The sequence below is a fragment of the Notamacropus eugenii genome, chromosome 2 (genome assembly GCF_028372415.1).
Source record: "Notamacropus eugenii isolate mMacEug1 chromosome 2, mMacEug1.pri_v2, whole genome shotgun sequence".
NCBI classification, from domain to species: domain Eukaryota; kingdom Metazoa; phylum Chordata; class Mammalia; order Diprotodontia; family Macropodidae; genus Notamacropus; species Notamacropus eugenii.
This window is the reverse complement of record NC_092873.1, coordinates 412,042,050-412,064,311: the sequence shown is the minus strand read 5'-3', so window position 1 is coordinate 412,064,311 and position 22,262 is coordinate 412,042,050.

The following is a 22,262-nucleotide window of genomic DNA, read 5'->3' as shown; positions in this document are numbered from 1 at the left end:
CACTAAAACTTAGCAGAGGGCTTGGTATATGGTAGGTGTTTAATAAATGTTTTTTCATGAAGTGATCCATCCATTTATCCATCCATCCATCCATCCATCCATCCATCCATCCATCCATCCATCCATTCATTCACTCACTCCAAGCTAATCTAAGTTCCATACCCAAATCAATAAGATAAAGGATCATACTTATTCCATTGGGATGTGTCTTTATTAAGAAAGTTTTTGTTTGGTATTTCCTTTTTAAGTATTCATAGCTTGACCTGTAGATATTATTTTATTTGTGACTTATTATTATAGTAATTTTGCAGGTGGCTTTCACAGTTACATTTCAAGCACAAAGTTGCCCTCCGAAGGCATATTCTCCCCACTTAATAAATATTGCTGACCCTCCTTGGTTGCAAAAGGTGGAGGAAATACAGTCCTTGGAAAAGGTGAAAACTTCTTACTGAAAGCCAGTAGTCTTTGAACCCTGAGGTATTTCTTTAAACAGTGTTTGACTGTTTTTCTTGATAATACAACTTTTCTAAACTTTAAAACACAATTCTGGATCCAGTTGTGTGCAGCTGTCTTCATTAGCCCACAAAAGGACATTGTGGGGTGCCATTTTCATGACCCTATAGTTTCTTTAGTTAACAGACTTTTAGACTTGCAGCATTGATCAAATTAGACATTAGAGTGATGCCCTGATTAATAAAATCATCTACAAATAAAACTCTTTTATAACCAACTTAAACATGTGTAAAAAAACCAGTAAGAAGCATAATGAAAGCAAACCACAACCCCGAAAACCACAAATCAGGGAAACAGTGTTACTGTATATGTGGCTCAACAACCATGCTTCTAGCCAACTACCCTGCTGTGCAGACGTTCGAGACAAGAGCACTTTGGCCAGAAGTTCCTATCTTTCCTGAAACAGAGGAGGGTATTATGAAATCAGCCAAATTTGGTGTTTTGCACCCCTGGCCTCTCTTTCCCCCAATCCGTTTCCATCTTTAAGAGTCCGGTGCTCTTCCCTTTTCCTCCTATCAAAAGAGGAAAGAATATGACAGGATCCCTTACACCCTGGTTATCGACTCACACTCTACCCGTTAGTGTAAATTGTGTGTCATTTACTCTATGACCTCATCCAGACATTTACATTTTAAGGCTTTTGTATCTAATTGTGGAATGAATGACTTTTCTTTGGCAAAAGCATTGCAAGCTTCAGTAAGGAGGAGGGTAGACTTTTTTGGTCAGGGGGTGATACTGAGAAGAACCCCCAAATTGTGCTATAGTGACACAGGCTGGTCCCAAAGATAAGCCAGATTTAGGGGTCACTTGATGGCACAGAGGATAGAGCACAGGATTTGTAGTAAGGAAGACCTGAGTTCAAATTCGACTTCAGACAGTTATTACCTATGGGACTCTGAGCAAGTCATTTAAGCCCTATCTGCTTCAGTTTTCTCTTATACAAAATGGGGATAATAATAGCACCTACCTCCCAGAGTTGTTGTGAAGATATGAGATAATTATAAAGCACTTTGTAAATGCGTGGTATTATTTAGCCTTTTTTGACTTTATTTATTTGGCTGTTTTCAGTGTTCTACAATCACTTCCATATATCTGAGATTTTTTTCCCCCTTCCCTCCCCCTCCTTTCTCCCTCCTTTCTCCCTCCTTGAGATGGCATACAATCATATAGGTTCTACACATACATTCCTATTAAATATATTTTCACCTTAGTCATGTTGCATAGAAGAATTAAAATGAATGGGAGAAACCATAAAACAAACCAAAACATAATACAAAAGAAAATGATATGCTTCATTCTGTGATCAAATTGCATTGTTCTTTCTCTGGATGTGGAAGGCATTTTGCCTTGAGAGACCATTGGGAATTTTTTGAGTCTTTGCATTGCAATGAAATACTAAGTCTACCAGAAAAATTCCTCTCACTCTGTAGTTGTTGCTGTGTACAAAGTTCTCCTAGTTCTGCTCCTTGCCTTTACTGGTTAACTGATAGGAAGTCAGAAAGAATGATCTGTACCTTTTAGAATGTTCCTATGCTCTCCTGAGGATGATAAACTGAAGGTTAACCCTTATTCTGCCTGCTCGAGACCCATTTCCAGAATGTGTTAAAGTGGAAGAGTGTCATTTTGTAGACTTGAGGCTTCTTCTGGACCTTGGAATACACTTTACCTTATCACAGTCTGGTCTTGTCTGCCCCCTCTTTCATCCCCTGATTTCACTGTAGGAGAGATTTTCCTTTTGCTCTACTCCCTGCTCTTCCCTCCCTCTCCCCTACCCTTCCAGCCTAAAGCTTCTAGATGTATATTTTGTATTTCCTGGAACTTTGGACACGCATCCTTTAAGCATGGAATGATAATTTTCTGCTCTGACTCTTCCGTCCTGATTTTAGAGATCATACTCTGAGTCCAGCTCTATTATTTATGTTGGTGTTAACAGAGCTTCAGACAACCAAGTGTGTGGTTTGAACCCATTAGTTGGAGAGGTGGCTTGGCATTGTGGATGGAGTCCTGGGCTTAGTCAGGAAGCCATGAGTCTGGGTTCCACACCAGACTAGCTGTGTGAGTCTGGGCAAGTCAACCTTATTTCTCAACCTCATTGATAACATGGGGATGACGATGCTGCTGCTGATGCTGTTGCCACCTATCTCATCAAGCCCAAAGGAGATGATTTATGTAAAGTGCTTTGCAAAACTTAAAGTGTTAAATAATTGTTAGGTAATATTAGTAATTCATAGAAATGTAACTAATTCATTTTAGGGACCCTGAGTCTTCAAACTGAAGGAATATTCAGGTTGGAATATATGACATATGAAGGAGTAATACCTATTGTCAAAGTCTGATAAATATCTAGAAAATAAAGAGGAAAAGTTATGAAATATTAGAAACTCTGAATAAAGGATTCCTTCAGGCGCTGGGAGAAATTGCTGTGATGTAACAACAACAATACTAATTGATTGTTGTCGTTCAGTACTGTCCCACTCTTCATGACCCCATTTGGGATTTTCTTGACAAAGATACTGGAGTGGTTTGCCATTTCTTTCTCCAGCTCATTTTACAGATGAGGAAACTGAGGCAAACAGGGTTAGGTGACTTGCTCAGGGTCACACAGCTAGTAAGCGTCTGAGGCTGTATTTGAACTCAGGTCTTACTGACTCCAGACCCAATGCTCTATCCACTGTTCTGCTTAGCTGCCCTAACAATAACAATAGCTCATACTTATATAAGGTTTACAAAATATTTTACGTGTCTCATTTGTCTCAGTTAATCCTCATAACAGCTCTTTGAGGTAAGGGCTACTATCCTCTTCACTCTACAAGTGAGGAAACTGAAATTAAATGTTAAGCTAAATGACTTGCTCAGGGTCATCCTGCCTATTAGTGTCTGAAGCAGGATTCAAACCCATGCCTTCCTGACTCCAGGCGCTGCACTCTGAGAGAGGAATGCGAACAATAAAGAAGTGTGAAGGTGAAGAGGGGGATCTAAAACTGGGAAAGTGCTGCCGAGTTCTGGCAATGTTGCAGAAACATGCTAGGGATTGCAATTCCAAGCATACCTTGGGTCTGACCTGTTTCTGTTGAAAAAAAAAAAAACCCTTATTTCTCTTGGTACCTTTTTTTTTCAACACATTTGTTTCTAAACATATCCTCCTTCCCTTCCCTAGTGAGTCATCCCTTGTAAGGAAGTTTTAAAAGACAGTTAAGCAAAATAATATAATTAATCAGCTATATCATATAGTATGTATAGTTACCGCACCCATAATTCCCATCCTGTGTAGTGCAGGGAGGAGGTTAATTTTTTCAAGTCTTTCTCTGGGGCCAAGCTTGGTCATTCTAATTATGTAGTATACAACTAAAAAAAAATTTATCATTTTGTAATCATGAATATGTTTTTTTGGTTCTGCTTACTTAAGTTTGCATCAGTTCATACAAGTCTTACCATGCTCCTTTGAAATAGTCATTTTTGTTATATCTTTGCCATCTATCCCAACCTTTCTAGTGCTTCTTCCAAGGCCATTTTTCTATGCAAACATCTTCTTTGAGAGTAAATCTTTTTTTTTTGCTTTGTATTTTTTTTATTGTAAACTTAACAAACAGCAATAAACATGAACATTTCCATATAAAAAGAACAGGATAAGAGGATTATATGCAAAAACACATATCTTTATGACTTACGGCTTTTAAAAAATTAATTTTAAATTGAATATGTTAATACTGTTGTTGCTTCTGTGTTTTGAAAAATGTTTTGTTGATTCTCAGATCTTTTATTTCTGTATAATAGTGCAGAAATTTGTATGATAGCTAACTTTGCTGGAACAGTGGGTAAAATCTCATTTCAGCTGTCATGAAGGTTACACTACTTCTGAATAATTTTGTTATGTTTATTTTGAGTAATACATGGCTACAGACCACACCCTCAGTTTAGGGCTGTAAGACTTCAGCTAAGTCTTCTCTAGGCTCTAGTTTCCTCCTTTGTAAAATGAGGAGATTGAAGGAAATGATTCTTACTATCCTTTTCCAGCCCCAAAGTTCCATGACTTGGTTATTCTATGACTACAGAATCAAGTGATGAAAGAGAATTATGTTCTGCCACTCACAGTGAATTGACAAGTAAAAATATTTGAAACCTTTAGGTTTTACACCTCCAGATTCTTCTTTGGTAGTATCTGGTGAAAGCTGTGAACTCTTTCTCAGAATAATGTTTTTTAATGTAGGATTACAAAGGATACCCATTCTATTGAAATATTGTGATCAAAGTATTTTTGTAAAAAGTTCCCCTGGCCCCAGTTTTAGAACCCCTGTTAGGCGATAGAAGAGGTGTCATACCTTTATCCCAAACCTATCTCTCCTCTTAGCTGTTGGGATCTTTTTGTGTTTCATTTTATTGTGAGGTTTGAGAGCATAAGTGGGATGTTTGATGTAAGAAAGCTTGGGAGGAAGTAAGTGGCCCAGCTTGATGGCAAAACAAAATGACCCTAAAGTGAGAGACATTGTGTAGTGTACTGTAAAGAATGCTGCTGAACTTGAGGCCAAGAGGCCTGCTTGGAATCCTGACTCTACCACTTGCTGACTGTGTGAATATAAGCAGATCCCTTAACCTTTCAACCTTTTTTTTTTCCATCAGTACAATGAGAATAACAAATACTTGAACTATTTCCCTTATGGGTTGTTGTGAAGAGAGTGCTTTGTATGCCTTCAAGGGCTAAAGAAATGTGATTTGCTGTTATTATGATCTGTTAAGCTCAGCTTTCTTGATCCTCTCCTTAGCTAGAATGTTATCAAGGAGCAGCTAGATGATGCAGTGGATAGAGCACTAGTGCAGGAGTCAGGAGGACCTGAGTTCAAATCTCACCTCAGATACTTGACACTCACTAGCTGTATGACCTTGGGCAAGTCACTTAACCCCAATTGCCTCATCCTGAGTCATCTCCAGTCATCCTGATGAATATCTGGTCACTAGATTCAGATGGCCCTGGAGGAGAAGTGAGGCTGGTGACCTGCACAGCCCTCCCTCACTCAGAACAAAGTCAAGTACAAGTCATGTCGTATTTCTCTGATGACATGGTCTTCTTCGGCAATGAAGGACAAACACACAGAATGTTATCAACACATGTTTAAGGATCTTCATGATGGAATGGCAAGTGACCAGCTTTGGTATTGCATGATTATTCTTTGTACGTATTTGAATGGGTCTATGATCTCATTGATTTGGGAGACACCTCCAAGGATTCAAATCACAGCCTTTCTGTGACTACTCAGCCTGTGCAACTCTGGTTCATACCCTTCCAAGAAGGTCATCATGGGGGTCCACTCAACATGTGGGAGTCCTTCCTCTTTGTATTTAAGTGAGTTATAATTATTATTTGTTACCAGATCAACAAAGCAATATCACCATGGGCCACTGGAAGATCAAAAAGGTTTTGATACTTTTTAGTAATGACATTCAACATAAAAGATTTTATCTGTATTAAGCACCTACAACATGTGCCAAGTGTTTTAGTACAAAAGGAATAAAACATATCCTTCCTACCTTCTGGAAGCTTACCCTTTACCATGGAAGAGAAAATATTTATACCATGGTGCAACTAAGGAACATATTTACAAAGCAATTTATACAAACAAATGGGTATCATATATTGTTACTGTTCAGTCACTCAGTTGTATCTAACTCTATGTGACTTTGTTCATGGGGTTTTCTTAGCAAAGATATTGGAATAGTTTGTCATTTCCTTCTCTAGCTCATTTTGCAGATAAAGAGCTAAGGCAAATAGGAGTTACATGACTTGTCCAGGGTCACATACTTAGCAAGTGTCTGAGGCTGGATTTGAACTGAGATCTTCCTGACTCCAGGCCTGGTGCTCTCTTCACCGTACCACCTAGCTGCCCCCTTCCCCATTATCATGTGTAGGACAGGACAAATTAGATACAGAAGTCTTTGAGGTTGATGTTTGGTAAAGGTCTAGATACCATGTGGGATCAATCAGGAATATCGTTGTTGATATCTATATATATTATCTATATACACTACAATTCTGTTCACCAAGGACTCACTAGATAATACCCCTGGGATATAATAGAAGTGACCTTATGGAATTGCTTGAAGCTCAGAGATGTCAAGGCGTCAGGCCATGGTCACACAACTAGTAAATGTCAGAAGCAGGTTTTGAACCTAGGTCTTCCTGATGCTAATCCAGTCCTTTTATCTATTTTCCTACTCTGCCTCAGGAAAGTGTTCATAGATCGCAAAGAGAGCCCCGTTTTCTGTATTCTCTATCCAAAAGCAAATATCAGTTTATCTAAAAACTTGATTAAAATCTATTAGTGACACAACTTATAGATGAAGGAAAAATCATTTCCACGAAAGACTCCAGTTATCTGTTGTTTATAAGATTCATTTAAATAATATTCTTCAGCTGAAATTGCTATGTGTCACTTAGCCTGAGACAAAGCTGTGGAAAGAAAGGATTATTAAATAACCCTAAATATCTTTTCCTTCTTTTTTCATTCTCTAGATTTTTTTTTCAAGTCTGGTAATAATAATCAGGTTCTCCTTGTAATATCTCAGAACATAGAATGGATTTAGGCTTTAGTGAGGAATCAATATTCTTGACATTTTAAGAGCAGCTTGTGGCCCAATGCCCTAAGCTTTGACTTTACAGAGAATATGTCCAGTCTTGGGGGTTGACCCTAAAATTCACAGCTCCATTTGGCTCATAATGCCTCAAACCAAGGTTTGCTCTAGGGCAGAGGTTCCCAAACTTATTTGGGCTGCCACTTCCTTTAAAAAAATACTTAGTGCTCCCTTGGAAATCTACCTTGTTTAACCTTTTAAATTTTTTTTTGAAATTTTCATCATTTAAAAAAAAATAAAATATTTTAAAAAATGACATCTTAAATTTAATAATTTATTGTAAATTTGTGAGTTTTCTTCCCACATTGAAATTTTGTTGACACAATATTACATCATGTAACTGTGTAGTATGGCATTGTAAAAAGTCATTACACACACTTTTTGCTGATGCATGTTGGACTTCCTGACAATGTGCCAACACTTGCTCATTAAGACCTGTCAGCAGACTTGACCAGTAATCAGTTATTACTTGCATTTTGTGTGTTTATTTGGAAAATAATGTAATCATTATGACTTTGACTCTGTTACACAACAGATAAAACATGTTTGAACAGTTTTGCAAGATTTTCTTATCTTTTCTTCTTTCCATATTCTTCTACCATCCCTTTATTTTCATTCAGTGCCTCTCAATTCCCCCCAAGGCTACTACTGTCCAGCACCCCCCAGGGAGTGGTATTGCCCACTTTGGGAACCCCTGTATCTAGAGTCTCTGTCCAAATGTCCACAACTGTGAATAATAGGGTCCCCAGCTCCCTTAAAAACCCTTCAGGTCACCGAATACCAGTACCAGAGAGGTTTTCTTCTATTCACAGAAAATGCAAAGGATTCACCAAAAAAGGCAGAAAACATATAAAAGCTTCACAATAACCTCTAAACAATTGAAATAATTCTTCTCTTCATTTGAACTCTACTTTTCTTTAGGGTCCTAAAGTCCTGTACATCAAAACACTGTTCTGCACTTTGGACTCTCCTCAGAATCTTGGGGATCCCAGCAGGATGATGCTACATCCTTCTGGAGAGTTCCATTTTCCCAAGAGTTCTATATAAATTCTCCTCTTCCTCTCCCCAATAGTGCCAGCATATAGATTGTGGCCCTTCCTTCCCACAAGTACAATGTATTTATTATTGTTAGACTGGGAACCCCCTTCCCATTAGGTCATACCACCTGAATAAGAAAGTAGCAATAGAGGGTAAGGTCCAGATACCTTGAGTCTTCTCTGTTTTTAGTCTCCTTGGTGGTTCTTCTCCTTCTGGCCTAGAACGCCGTATAATTAACATTCTTACTTTTGTAAGAAGAACATTTTTCCACGGAACGGCAAAATCCTTTGAGGATTACTCAAAAGGTAACCCTGGAGGCTGATATTTTTCTTGTTTTTTTCTTTTATTATTTATTTTTTAACACAGTCTATAACAGATAAAGCAATTCCAACTTTTGGTCAGGTGATACTTCTTTTTAAAGCATTTACAATATGGACCACAAAAGAATTTTTTTTTAAACATTAACCAGCTGAGACACAAATAATATTTTTGTTGCTAACTTCACAAGCTCTTGACCTGATTGTCTCCACAGTATTACTAAGAATAAAAGGACCCTAATTTATTGTTGTTGGTCTAAAGTCCTATGCCTAATAGCTTAATTTTAGACAACCTCGGATGTTCCTCTACCCATAATCTATAACTGAATAGATCTGGTATTTAGCTTACAAACCTTTTGACTGTAGGAAATTGCCTCCAATAGTAAGGACATTGCAGGGATACAATATCTCCCCAACTTCATGTCAGTTCCAGGCAGGATTAGATTATCCACTTGCATTCAGTCGGGCTTAAAGTCTGCTAGGTGTCAGTGGGGAAACTGAGTCAGGGGAATCCCACCGAGGCTGATCTTTTCTAAGGAATCCTGCTCTGTCACTACTTGGGCAGTAAATAGAGAGGCAGGCCTGGAATCTGAAAGACAGTAGTTCAGCCCCTGATGCTTATTAGCTGTATGAACTCTGGCAAATCACTGCCTGCCTTAGTTTTCTCATCTGTAAAATGGAGATGATATCCTCAACTATCTCACAGGTTTGTTGTGAGGATCAAATGTGATCATATCTGTAAAGCACTTTGTGAACCTTAAAATATTATATAAATTCTACCTCTATATACCCATATGTATGTAAACGTACATATAAAACTACTGGGCTGTTTGAAGACTAGAATCCGAAACTCTTGAATTTGAAACTGCTAGAGAGGCAACCCTCATGAACTCTCACCACTTGTCTCTGTGTTTCCCTGCTCTATGCCTCCCCTGTGGTTGAGAGGTCACTTCACTGCTCCTCCAAGACTGGGGCCAGGAATTAGACACTGTCAGATACTTTACTCTCTGGCGACAGGTAGTATCACATGAAGCAGTTACCTGTTTCTTGCTGGAGTTCTCTTTCCAACCCCCAACCCCCCATCCTTGATTCACAGAGGTATTTCATAATCAGGATCTCTCTGGAAGGAAGGTAAAAAGTTGAAGAAAAACAGGTCTGTCAGTCCCTTTTATGTACCATTCCAAGGCGGTTGCTTCTCCCAATAATTACCACAGGAATCCAAGCCAACCAGTTCAGCCGCAGTCCTTGAGACTTAATCAGAAGATGTCACTAGTCCTCTCAAAGAAGTCTCCACATCCTTCAGAGAGAGATGCTCTCCAAGATCCTAACGTGGTCAAGGTGACAAGAATTGATTTAGCGCTTACTGTATGCTCTCAGACACTGTGATAAGTACTCAGAGTGCAAACACAAGCAAAATGTGTATGTGCGCATGCGTGCGTGCGTGTGTGCATGTGTGCATGTGTGTGTGTGTATGTGGTTCCTACCCTTAAGGGGCTTATATTCTAATGAGGGAAGGCAGTACAAAAAAGGGAACTGAAAAGGGAGAGGGGAAGGTACCTGGGAGGTTGAATAGCATGGAAGTCTGGAAGGACCACCTCCTTAAAAACTCCACAAGTAGCTCCCTTGATCAGCCCTCCCTCCCACACACTGACAGAATAAACATACTTTGTGGTCTTCAGAATGCATTTTGTTCTTGACTCTTTGTGACTTCATTTGGGGTTTTCTTGGCAAAGATGCTGGAGTGGTTTGCCATTTCTCCAGCCCATTTTACAGATGAGGAAACTGAGTGACTTGCCTAGGGTCACATAGCTAATAAGTGTCCAAGGTCAGATTTTAATTCAGGAAAATGAGTCTTTCTGACTCCAAGTCCAGTACTCTATCCACTGTGCCACCTAGCAGCTCTTTAGAGAATATAGGATCCCATTAACTTTTGGGGATGCCACATTATGCTGCCAACTTATATTGAGCTTACAATCCATTAAAAAACCCCAGGTCTTTTTTTTCACACCGGTTGCTATCACATCATATTTTATCCATCTTATATGTCCACGGCATTATGCAGCCCTTTACCTTGAAATACAGGAAGTTGAATTTATTTCTAAGTTTTTTCATTCATATGGATAAGGGACAGGAGGTGGTGGACTTCATTTGGTATAAATAACTGGCCTTATATATAACTGTTCCCAACATAGTGTGGCTTAAGGGAAAGCCTTCTGTTTCCAAATATTTTTCTACTGATCTACCACATTGCTTGCAATTCCATCATGAGAGAGTCACTCCTTTGGGTTAAGGCTTTACCTCCAGAATTCCTTTATTGAAATGTGAATACCCCTAGGAAGAGTTGCATATTCAACCCTTGTCATCTAGTCATACCTTAGCAATAGGTTTATTTATGAGATTGCTTCCCCACTTGTTATCCCAAAGGGACACAGGACAGAAATAAGATTAGATAGTTGTAGGGGAGGGAAAGAGGGATATACTTGGAGCAGGAGAGTAGATACCCTCATGAGGGCACTAGGGTGATGGTGTAACTTGAGGAGTGAGAAGGAGGCAGCGGGGCACTGATGAAAGTTAATTCATTTCCTAATTTTCCCAATTGCTGAACCTTTTGGCTCACCATGGTAATTATGCCAAGTATGTTTGACTCATTTATAAGTGTAGCTTCTTTGGGCACTGACTCTGAACTTTGTCGTTTCTGGAAAGCTGCCTTTGATGGCACCTAGAATGCAGAGCTGAAGGTCATTCTTGATGAAGGACTCATCGCTGGATATTTGGCTTGTTCAGGGAGCCTGTCATAGTTTTATGAGCTCTGACTGCTAAATGATCTCTAGTTCTGTGGGAGGAGAAAAAGGGGGAGAAGGATTAAGGAGGGATGTCTCATAGGATCTCAGATTCAGCACTTAAAAAATTATTTTGGGGTCTGGAGAGGAGACACCAGAGGGATCATCTCTGAAAAAGACCTCTGTTTATTTATGTAGGATGTTTCAATTGAGGCTAGATGTGCGAGTGAAGGAGTGGGGCTGGGAGGTTGGCTGCTCCTTAAGAGCAATCATTACAGTATATCCTAAGAAGACTCAGAATGACAGATGCTGTGGCTTCATTATCATCAACTGAATCATCAGAGCTGTGGTTTGGCCAGAGAGCTGGGTGCCAAATCCTTAGGTTTCTATTCCTGGCACAGCCCTAACTCATAGAGGCATGTTAGATAAGGCTCTTAACTTTCTAGAGACTTTGCTAACCCATCTGTAAAACACTCCCCACCTCTCAGGAGCTGACAGGAGGCTTTATTAATTAGTGTTTATGAAGTACTCAGAGGTCCTCAGATAAAAGCTGCTCTGTCAGTGCCTAAGTATTTTCTGTGATTAAGGGCAGCCAGAGCTGCAACCTGATGCATGATCATTAAAATATACAAGAATGAGGATTATTGGAATCTATGATTTCATATTCAGATGACCTTAGGACCCTGATTGGAAATATCACTCCTCCCAGCATCCTTCCTGCTCCTTTTCTCCTGTAATGAAGAGAATTAAGTTTGTCTTATCTGCCCTACTAGATTATAAATTCCTTGGGGGCAGGAATCGTGTTTGTATTCTGCACCTATCAGCACACTGTCTCATACTTATTATTTAGTTCAAATATCACAGTATTTACTGAGTGAAATGCTAAAGGCCTATCCATTATGATATGGTTGGAAATAATTTTTTTTCTAGTCATCAGGCTTTCTGTCTTCTTTCAAACCCATCCTTCATCCTGCACTAATAATCTTACTGGTACATCCATCACTTTGATTACTTCACTCCTGGGCCTTCAATATCTGCTTTCCTATTGACTACTCATGAGCAACTAGGTGGTGCAGTAGATAGAGTGCCAGGTCTGAAGTCAGGAGGACTCATCTTCCTGAATTCAAATTAGAATTAAGACACTAGCTGTGTGACCCTGGGCAAGTCACTCAACCCTGTCTGCCTCAGTTTCCTCACCTGTAAAATGAGCTGGAGAAGGGAATGCAAAACACTCCAGTATCTCTGCCAAGAAAACCCCAAATGGGGTTACAAAGTGTCAGACAAGACTGAACAACAACACTGACTACTCAATAAACTTCCGATCCTGACCTCCAAACTACAGCTCTAGTTTCATACCCTTAGGATATGGTGTCTCAGCTAAATAGCCAAACTTCTCTTTGTCCTCTATCTTTCTCTGTTGCTTTGGTTGTGAAGTCTTTCATGTCTAAAATAGAATTCCTCTCCCTTTTTCCTTCTGCTCTTCCCCATGTGAAAGTGATCTCTCCCTCCTCAGATTTCTTTTGGCCCTTTGCCTGACCTATTCCTTTGTGGGTGTCTTCCTCTCCCTATTTCGCAGTTAACTTGCGTCTATATCTTTCTTCCTATTGGAATGTAAATCTCTTGCAAACAAGCTCTGTTTTCTGTCTGATAATAGGCACTTATTAAATCTTTGATGTTGTTTAGTTGAATTGAATCAGTGTACACCAGTCAAGGAGCTCCATCTAGTCTATGGATCCTTTACCCCATCAGTAATAATAGCTATACTAACTCGTAATTAGTTAATAATAAATAGGTCACTCTACAGAGGTTGGATTTACTGCTCACCTGAGTCTTTTATGGTCTGAGCATCCTAGGGATTGAGGGCACCTCCAGTGGGAATCCCTCCAACCCCTGGCACCAATGGGCAGCTGTCTGGTTAGAACTTATGGTGGAATGAAACCTAGGGTTTCATTTGGACTAAGGGAGCTGAACAGGAGTCGCTTCCAGTTACAGAGACCTTTGAACAACTGTGGCCTGTGGAAGAATGCCCAGTGCTGCCAGTTGCATTCTGGCCCAAGAGTGTTCTGATCTTTCCATGTCATTTTGAACTTCCCAGTGTTTTTTCCACAGATAGGCTCTGGTTTTAACTGGTTGTGTCACTTCATGATTTCTGTATCTTTTCTGACAAATGTCGAGATCAGGGCAATGTGGTCTCAGTTGATTCCCCATTGTGTTTTTGGAGATACTTGACATCCCCATGGAGATAAAAGGGAGGAGGAAGGAATTGGGGGAAGATTTCAGAGGCCTGATAGCCCCTTGGAACTGGTGAAAGAAGGGAATAAACGTTTATATAGTGCCTACTATGTGTCAGACTCTGCTGAGCACTTTACTATGATTATTGCCTTTAATCCTCACAACAATCTTGGGAGGTAGGTGCTATTATTATCTCCAGTTTACAGTTCAGGAAACTGATGCAGATAGAGGTTTAAGTGACTTGACCCAGGGTCACATAGCTTGTAATTATCTGAGGCTGGATTTGACCTTGGGTCTTCCTGAATCTAGGCCCATCTCTCCAGAAGCAAGGAATCTGTGGCCTCAAGGCCACATATCACCCTCTAGGTCCTCAAGTGTAGCCCTTTGACTAAATCCAAATTTCACAGAACAAATCCCCTTAAAAGAATTTGTTCTGTAAAAGTTGGACTCAGTTAAAGGTGGCACTCAAGGACCTAGAAGGCCACATTTGGCCTCAAGGCTGCAAGGTTCCCCACCTCTGTGATAGGCACTATGCTTCCAAGTGATTGTCCCAGAGTTGTACAGCCACTAAGTGGAAGAATTTCTCATGTTGAAGTGTTTGAGAACAGATCTGAACTCAGATCTTCCTGACTTTAGGCCCAATACTCTTATCTAATGCACTACACGGTTGCCTCAAGCTGAGTGATGAGCTGATGTGTTAACTGCTGTAGAGTAGGGAAACAACATTTCTCTTCTCTTTAATAAACATCTTGATAAACATCTCTTTTTCATTTTTCAATTAGAAAAAATAGCATTCACTTTAAAACAAGACAAGTTAACTTTTGTTACCTAACATGCACAAGGTATATTTGTAAGGTTCCAGATCCCCCTTAATTGTTGAATGGGAACCATTTAGCATCAACTGTGTTGTTCTCATAGAATTCAGGAAAAGTTGTGATCAGTTGGAAGTAGTACATCTGTAGCTGTAATCATTTTATCAGCAAACCATCTTCCATATATATAGGGCTTTAAAGATTTTTTCAAGCTTTTTTAAGATTTTCAAAATTTTTCAAATTTTAAAAAAATGCAGCATTTTCAAAATGCCTTACAGATATTATCTCAGTATTTAGCTTCCCTGTTTGGGATATGTCTGTGTGTGTGTGTGTGTGTGTGTGTGTGTGTGTGTTTAAATAACACTGAACTCTGTTCTCACTTTCTCAGCAAGATAGGAGTAAATATTGTTATTGGAAAAAGGGGGGAGGGAGAGACAATCTGGCACTGTGGGTACCAGTATCACAATCCACAAGACCTTGGAGTCAAGAAGACCTGGGACATGGTCTTTGACATATTCTGGCAATGTGATTGTGGGCAGGTTACTTAACATCTCAGTGCCCTAGGCAACTTTCTGAGACTCTATGTCTCCTCACCCTACGTCAATGAAATCACATGCCACGTCCAAAAGGGGGAAAAAAGGGATCTTAGATGATGGTGGAGAGAACTATTCCTTTAAATGTCTTCATTTGGCCTTTCTTGTCAACGTTACATCAACCTGTGGGAGTATGTAGGGAAAGTCATTTGAGTGGATTTCATTTTCTTGGCAAATTACGAATGATACAGTGTTGATATAATTAGGTACTGTTTGCAAGACGCTGTCCCCACCAGGTCCCCATCAGAGAATCCGGTTTCATGAAGTGAGTCATTTGTCGGGGTGCCCTCTGCCCACTCCTGCAGCTGGTGCAACGTAGCAAGAAATTTCTCTCCGGGGATCTTTGATTTCCCTTCTGCCTCCTCCTCTCTCTCCTGCCTTTCATTTCATTGTCTCTACCTTGAACTCAGATTTGCAAAGAATGAACAGGAGGGGGCGACAAATCTGCACTTTTCATAGCTTTCAGAGTTTTCTGAAAGTACCAAATGATGCTGGCCCTTATTCTCGGATCAGGGACCTTTTGGTCTCAAATGCTTTTTGGCCCAGTTCCCACTGGTGCTGCAGAACATGCTATTTGCAGAGCTGCAGCAGGTTCCCTCCCTCTCTGCCCTCCATGCATTTTTATTATCTTTCCCAGTAGGCTATCTCCCTTGCCAGCGGTGATCCTTATGAACTGGAGATACTTTACTGTCCTGGTTCAGAGGCTCTGCTCTTGACATCTTCACCACAGAAAACAGTGATTGACCACCAGCACTCTGCAGCTCACCAAGTAGTCACTTCTATCCAGAAGGGGAAACAAGCACCAGGGAGGGCAATGTGATCCTTGCTGCCTCATAACTTCTATGTGCTTCGGTGTCCTCACCTGTAAAATGACAGGGTTGGACTAGATCCCTTCCATCGCTAGCTCCTATGATGCCTTGGTCTCTGGGAGCTAGAATTTGTCCATTCACAAGCCATTAGAAGAGGCCTGTTTGCTTAAAGGACTTTAGAGATCATTTTATCTAGCCCCCCTCGTTTAATAAATGAGGAAGGGAAGATTCTTTCTTTAAATTTTAAATTAAAATTTTAATTTATGGAATAACACAAGCATGTCCATGTGACAGTGCAATAAAGAGATGATTGTACATGGAGCTGCAAATCTACTATGCATAACTTGCCATTCCTTTCAAATATACAACAAAATTATCATGTAAATTTCTTTTTTCTTCCTTCCCCTCCTAGAGATGGCTACCATTAGATGCAAATTACATATACACATGTGCATATATGTATAAATATGCATGCATATATGTACATATGTAAAATTATTCTATACACATTTCTATTTATCAGTTCTTTTTCTGGGTGCAGATAGCTTCTTTCTTCATATATCTTTTTCTATGGCAGAGGAACATTCTCAAGGCCACATTGTTATATGGTAGCATAATGGGGCAAAAAATGCAGGTTTCCTGACTGTTCCATGCTTCGTCAGCCCCAGCAAAGCTGCAAAGTTAGCAGTATCCTCAGTCTTCCCTTTCAGTATCCTTCCTTCCTCTTCATGGTTTACCTTTCCCTTCTCTCCCTTTCTCTTTCAGGTTCTGAATAACCTCCTTCTCCTTTCAAAAACTGGTCTCAGGGAAAGAAAACATTCACTTAGATGATATTGTGAAGTTATATCAGTTTGTTGCTTTCTCAGGGTTATCTTCAATTTAAGCTTTATCTCTAGTCGTAGAACAGGACAATAGATTTAGAGCTACTAAGGACCCTTGAGGTCATTTAGTCCAATGTCTTCATTTCATACATGAGAAAACTGAGGCCCAGAGAGGGTAATTTGCCCAAGGTTGCACAGGTGAGAAGTGACGGAGCTAGGATTTCAGTCCAAACCTTCTGGCTCCAATTCTAATGTTTGTTCCACTATACTGTGATGCCTTCTTGGAAAAGGCTTCAACGTGAGAGTGGGTAGAAGAGGTATTTTTTGGCAAGGGAGGTTAGAAGACCCCATGGAAATTACAGTAGGTAGCTGGCATCTCACTCTACCTATGTCAATGACTTTGGCCCCAGACAACCATCTAGGTAGAACTTGGCAGGCCAGGCTCAGTGTGTCTGTGTCTGTTTTCATGAGTTACTGATTGCTTGTCTACCACAGGAGCCTCAGATCACCTGCAAGACCACAGCTGCTCATAGGTTGATTCTGCCTATTAGTGGAGCCCAGTAGAACAGTGCCTACCCATTCACCTGTCATCAGGTGCTATAAGAACCAGTAGATGGATGCCTTCCATATGTTGGTTATTGGCTCTGCATATCTGGCTGCTTCAGCTCACTGAGGTCAGCCAGCATAGCAGCATAGAGCTTGGACTGCTTCTGTAGGACGATTGTCAAGACCACAAGACCTCAAGAACCTGGTTCTTATAGCTGTGTGTGCCCTTTCTATCTCTGTGGGTATCTCATGTGTCTTTCTCAGCATCAGAGAGTTTAATTACTGAACAGGCTGGTTCACTCATTTCCCCTGGAAATGAGTCATTTTGTGTAGCCCTCTGAGGGCTGTCAGGAATTGGTGGGTTTTGGGACAGGACTGGTGTTGAATTAGGGCATGCACTGTCAGAGTGATGGTCTATAGTAAAGCTTGATTTACAGACTTGCAAGGTAGTGCTTGAAGGTCATCAGGTTATAGGGCACAAAGCACTGATCTTAGGGTCAGAATACCCAATTTGAGGTTCAGCTTTAGAACTTACTAGCTTTGTGACCGTTGACAAAATGATTAACCTCCCTTAACTTCAGTTTCCTTATCTATGAGATAGAATAGTATTGCTTGTTGTGAAGAAAGTACTGTGTAAGCCTTAGAGCACTGTGAAAATGTGAGTAGCATCACAGAATTCCAGAATTCCAGCATTTGGAAGGTACCATATCCTTCTAGTTCAATCTATGCCTGATAAAGAATCCCCTCTGTGATTTCCCTAATAAGTGGACAGAGTGTGTGTTAATCCTTCGTTGCTGAAGAAGACCATGCCATCAGAGGAATGATGATATGACTTGCACTTGACTTTGTTTTGAGTGAGGGAGGGCTGTGCAGATCACCAGCCTCACTTCTCTTCCAGAACCATTTGAGTCCAGTAACCAGATATCAGGATGACTAGAGGTGACCCAGGATGAGGCAATTGGGGTTAAGTGACTTGTCCAAGGTCACACAGCTAGTGAGTGTCAAGTGTCTGAGGTGAGATTTGAACTCAGGTCCTCCTGATTCCTGCACTGGTGCTCTATTCACTGCACCACCTAGCTGCCTAAGTGGACAGAGAGACTTTGCTTGAAGACCTTCACTGAAAGGGAGCCCACTACTGTGACACTTTTGGGAAGTTCTCATCACCTGCCTCTTTGAAAGTCTATCCATTGTTTCAATTCTGACTTTTGGCGCAGTCATGGAAACCGCTCCACTTCCTATTCCAGGTGGCAGCTGAAGGCCAATATCATATCCCTCCTAAATTTTTTCTCATCCAGAATATATCTCCAGCTCCTTCAACCAAACCTTAATGGCATGAAGTCAAATCTTCCCTCCTGTTACCTCTCTTCTATCTCTCATTGTTTCCTAAAACATACCACCAAGAATTGAATGTAATACTCCATATATGGTCTGACTAGGGCAGAGAACATTGGGACTCTCATTTCCCTAGCTCAGAACACACACAGCTTCTCTTAATGTAGTCCAAGATTTCAGCTTTCCTAGCTAATGGTTGCATCAAACTGCTGACTCATGTTGACTCTGGCATTCACTCAAAACCTCAAACCTTTTCCTCCTTTTCAGACAAACTACCGTGTAGCCATACTTCCTCATTTTGTACTTGTGAAATTTATTTTTTGTGAACTCAAGTACAAAACTTTACATTTATTCCTACTAAATTGTATCTCATATCCAAATGTCCTACCTGGAATACTCTCCCAGTTTAGTGCCCCAGCTCTGGGCTCTGGGCTGACTTCAGTACTAGAGAATCCTAACCTTAAAAGAGAGGGAGGGGAAAAATGCTCTTCATGCCGGAGTCCCAGGAGAAATTACTTAAAGCTTAAGGTCTCCCACCAAAAGAATTATCGGCATCTTTTCCTGATTGAATGACTATTCATTTCCTCTACCACAAAAGAAATGCTTATATCACAAAAAACTCATAAGTACATACTGACAAAATCTTGAAACGTGAAACAGTAACCCATAACTCCTATTATTCTTTCCTGGCAGGTTGATACTTAAAACATCCAAACATTTTGTGGCACTGCTGAAGAGCCATTTAATTTTGGCTCTGTACTGTCCAAATAACTCCTCCAAAGTTCATCTCTTCTGGCAAAGTCTTTCTCTGTTTCTGTGTTCCTGTTTCTATCTCTCTGTCTCTGTCTCTGTGTCTCTGTCGCCTTCTGTCTCATCAATAGTCAATTAACATTTATTAAGTTTCTACTTTGTGCCAGGCACTGTGCCAAGCACTGGGAATACAGAAAGGGACAAAAGACGGGGAAACCAAAAGCAAACAAAAATGTACAAACAAGTTATGTGTAGGAAAACCAGGAGGTAATTAAGAGGAGGGTATTAGAGTTAAGAGGGCTTTGGAAAGACCTGAAGAGGTGATGTTAGTTGATATTTAAAGGGAGGCTGAGAAGACAGTAGGTAGAAATGAGGAGTGAGAATATTCTATGTGTGGGGAACAGATAGAGAAAATGCCTGGAGCTGAGAGATGGAGGATCTTATTTATGGAACAATCAGGAGGCCAGTGTCACTGGATTCAAGAGTATGTGATGGGGGATAAGGTACAGGAAGGCTGAAAAGGTATGAGGGGGCTAAGTTATAAAGAGTTTTGAACATCAAGCAGAGGATTTTGTGTTCGGTCCTGAAAGCAATAGGGAGCCAGTAGGGTTTATTAAACTGGTGAAGGTGGTGACATGGTTGGACCTGAACTTTGGGGAAATCACTTTGAGCGTTGAATGGAGGATGGATTGGAAGGAGGAGAGAGTTGAGGCAGGCCGACCCACCAGGAGGCTATTGCAGTAGTCCAGGTGTGAGGCATTAAGGGTGTACACCTGAGTAGTATTTGGATTTCTGAGAACTTGGGGGATAGTATTGCCTTCTAGAGTAAGAAGGAAGGTAGGAGAGGGGAAAGGTTTTGGAGAAATGAGGTTTGTAATTACATTATTTGTATGTGTATTACCCACATTATATGTGTATATATGTATGTATGTGTATATATGTACACATACAGACACATACACATAAAAAATATCTGGCCCTGGATAGACTCCAGACAAGGGGGGTTGTAGGACATGACACCAGGATATCTATCGTCAGGACAGGAAGGGGTGGGGGATGATGAAGGTAATTTCAAATGTGCACTGAAGCAAACAAGGATATTGCGTTATAATATTCTAGTAGCCCCTTTTTTTCATGGTCCTCTAGTGAGTTTTTTCTGGGTGGTGACTCTAAGGCTTTTTGTGGGGTCCTTCCTGCTATGGTACAGCTGCCATGCACTGATGTGTGGTTATGCAGGAGTCACAGGCACCGCATTCCCACTCTCCACTGGCTCAGACCCTGTGTTTCTGGAATTTTCATTTTAGAGTCCAAACCTTGATTAAGAATTGTTACCTTGTTGATCACCTTATTTCACACAGAAAGTAAATGATTTCTATATATTCTTATCCACAGTTGATGTATGGGTTAGTTTTATCAAACTGCTTTAAATTTTCTTTTTAAAATCTTTTGTTACTTACTCAGTAGGGGAGAATGGAGGGATATATTTAGAAATAAATGATATAAAAACAAAATAAATCAATAAAAATAAAATATAATAAAAAAGAAAATCATCCAGATAAATGCTTGCTGATGTGCATGCATGTGCGCATGTGTGTGCATGCATGTGTGCTCATGCACACGCACACAGAAGCACATATGAGGCCTCCTGGTGTAGTGTAAAAAGCATAGGACTAAGAGTTGAAAGTCCTGACCTCCAACCTAATCTTATTGACAAGCTATCTCAATTCCTTGGGCCTTGTCTGTAAATGAAGGGAATGAACTAAAAGGATCTTTAAGGACCCTACTACTTTCAGGATGCACATACTCATTTTTCTCAAAGTAGGTGTTCTTAGAAGTGGATATGAAAACACTGGCTTATTTTTCTGCAAAACCCACAGATTTTCTGCCTGAATAAAAGGGGGATACAGAGTCGCTTTTTGATGTGTCTGGTGAAAATAAAATGAAGAGCCTAGAGGGACTAAGGTCTAACACCCTCTTCTCCCAGTTTGCAGGCTTTCCCAGGCACGCCAAAGCCTTGAGTGTGAGCCTGCACAGCCGGAGCTGAAATGAGCCATTCAGCTCCATTAGAATAAGAGCAGCCCTGAACAGATGGGGCAGACTGCAAACTTTGCCGTGCATGTTCTTACCCTCTTTGCCATCACCAAATCGTCCCAGCCAGATGACGCATATCTAGGCAGTGTTAATTGTAGTGGCTTCATGAAGCTCGCTTGATTATGGCTGGATTTTTAGATGTATGTGTAATGCCCAGATGTCTCCACCTCTGTATCACTGGCAAGTGAGTGAATAGGATTTTAGGAGTGGAGAGAACATTCATACAGTGGAGAGGGGGCAACATTTTCTCCTGACTTTTGGAAAGGAGGGGCAAGGAGGGAGGAGCGCCCCACTGTGTTGGGGCAGGAAGGACATGCCTATGTGCTACTTCAGTCCGGGTATATGAATGCAGTACCTGGTACAACTTCATTCTCCTTTCTTCCTGCCCTCACCTTCTTTCTTTTTTCTCTTACTGTCAGGGCTTGGTATCACAGACCCCACACGGAGAAAGGTCCCTATGGAGACAAATGGCTTGACTCCTGTAAGGTGCTAGGGAGCAGCCTGACTGAGCTTCTTGAAATCTGGAACTCTCTGGCCTTTCTTTGTATCTCCAGTACTTAGCACATTGCCTGGCACAGAATAAGCACTTAATAAATGTTTATTGCCTGAGTGACAGTTAAGCAGTGGTCTAGCATGTGACAGTGGGAGCAGTCCTCAGGGAGCAGTGGCCATGGTCCTATTCAGACAGAACCATTATAAATAGCTCATCTCCACCTCCCAAACACACAATGCTTCTTAATCACTTAGAGCCCAGATTCAAATACAGGCCATCATCTGTAGGATGCATGAAAATGCCAGGCTCTGAGATCCACTAATATGTCTCATAAACCAGGATGCATAAATGGAGATGACACACAGCAATTTTTGTCAGACTTGGGCAGGACTCATCTCAGTCCCATTAGGTGTCTACTTCCCCCCTGTGGGTTGGCATTTGGCTGCCTTGCAAACCATCTGCTCAATTTTCCTCTGCATTTCTTGCTAAAGGGAACCATACTCTCATTCAG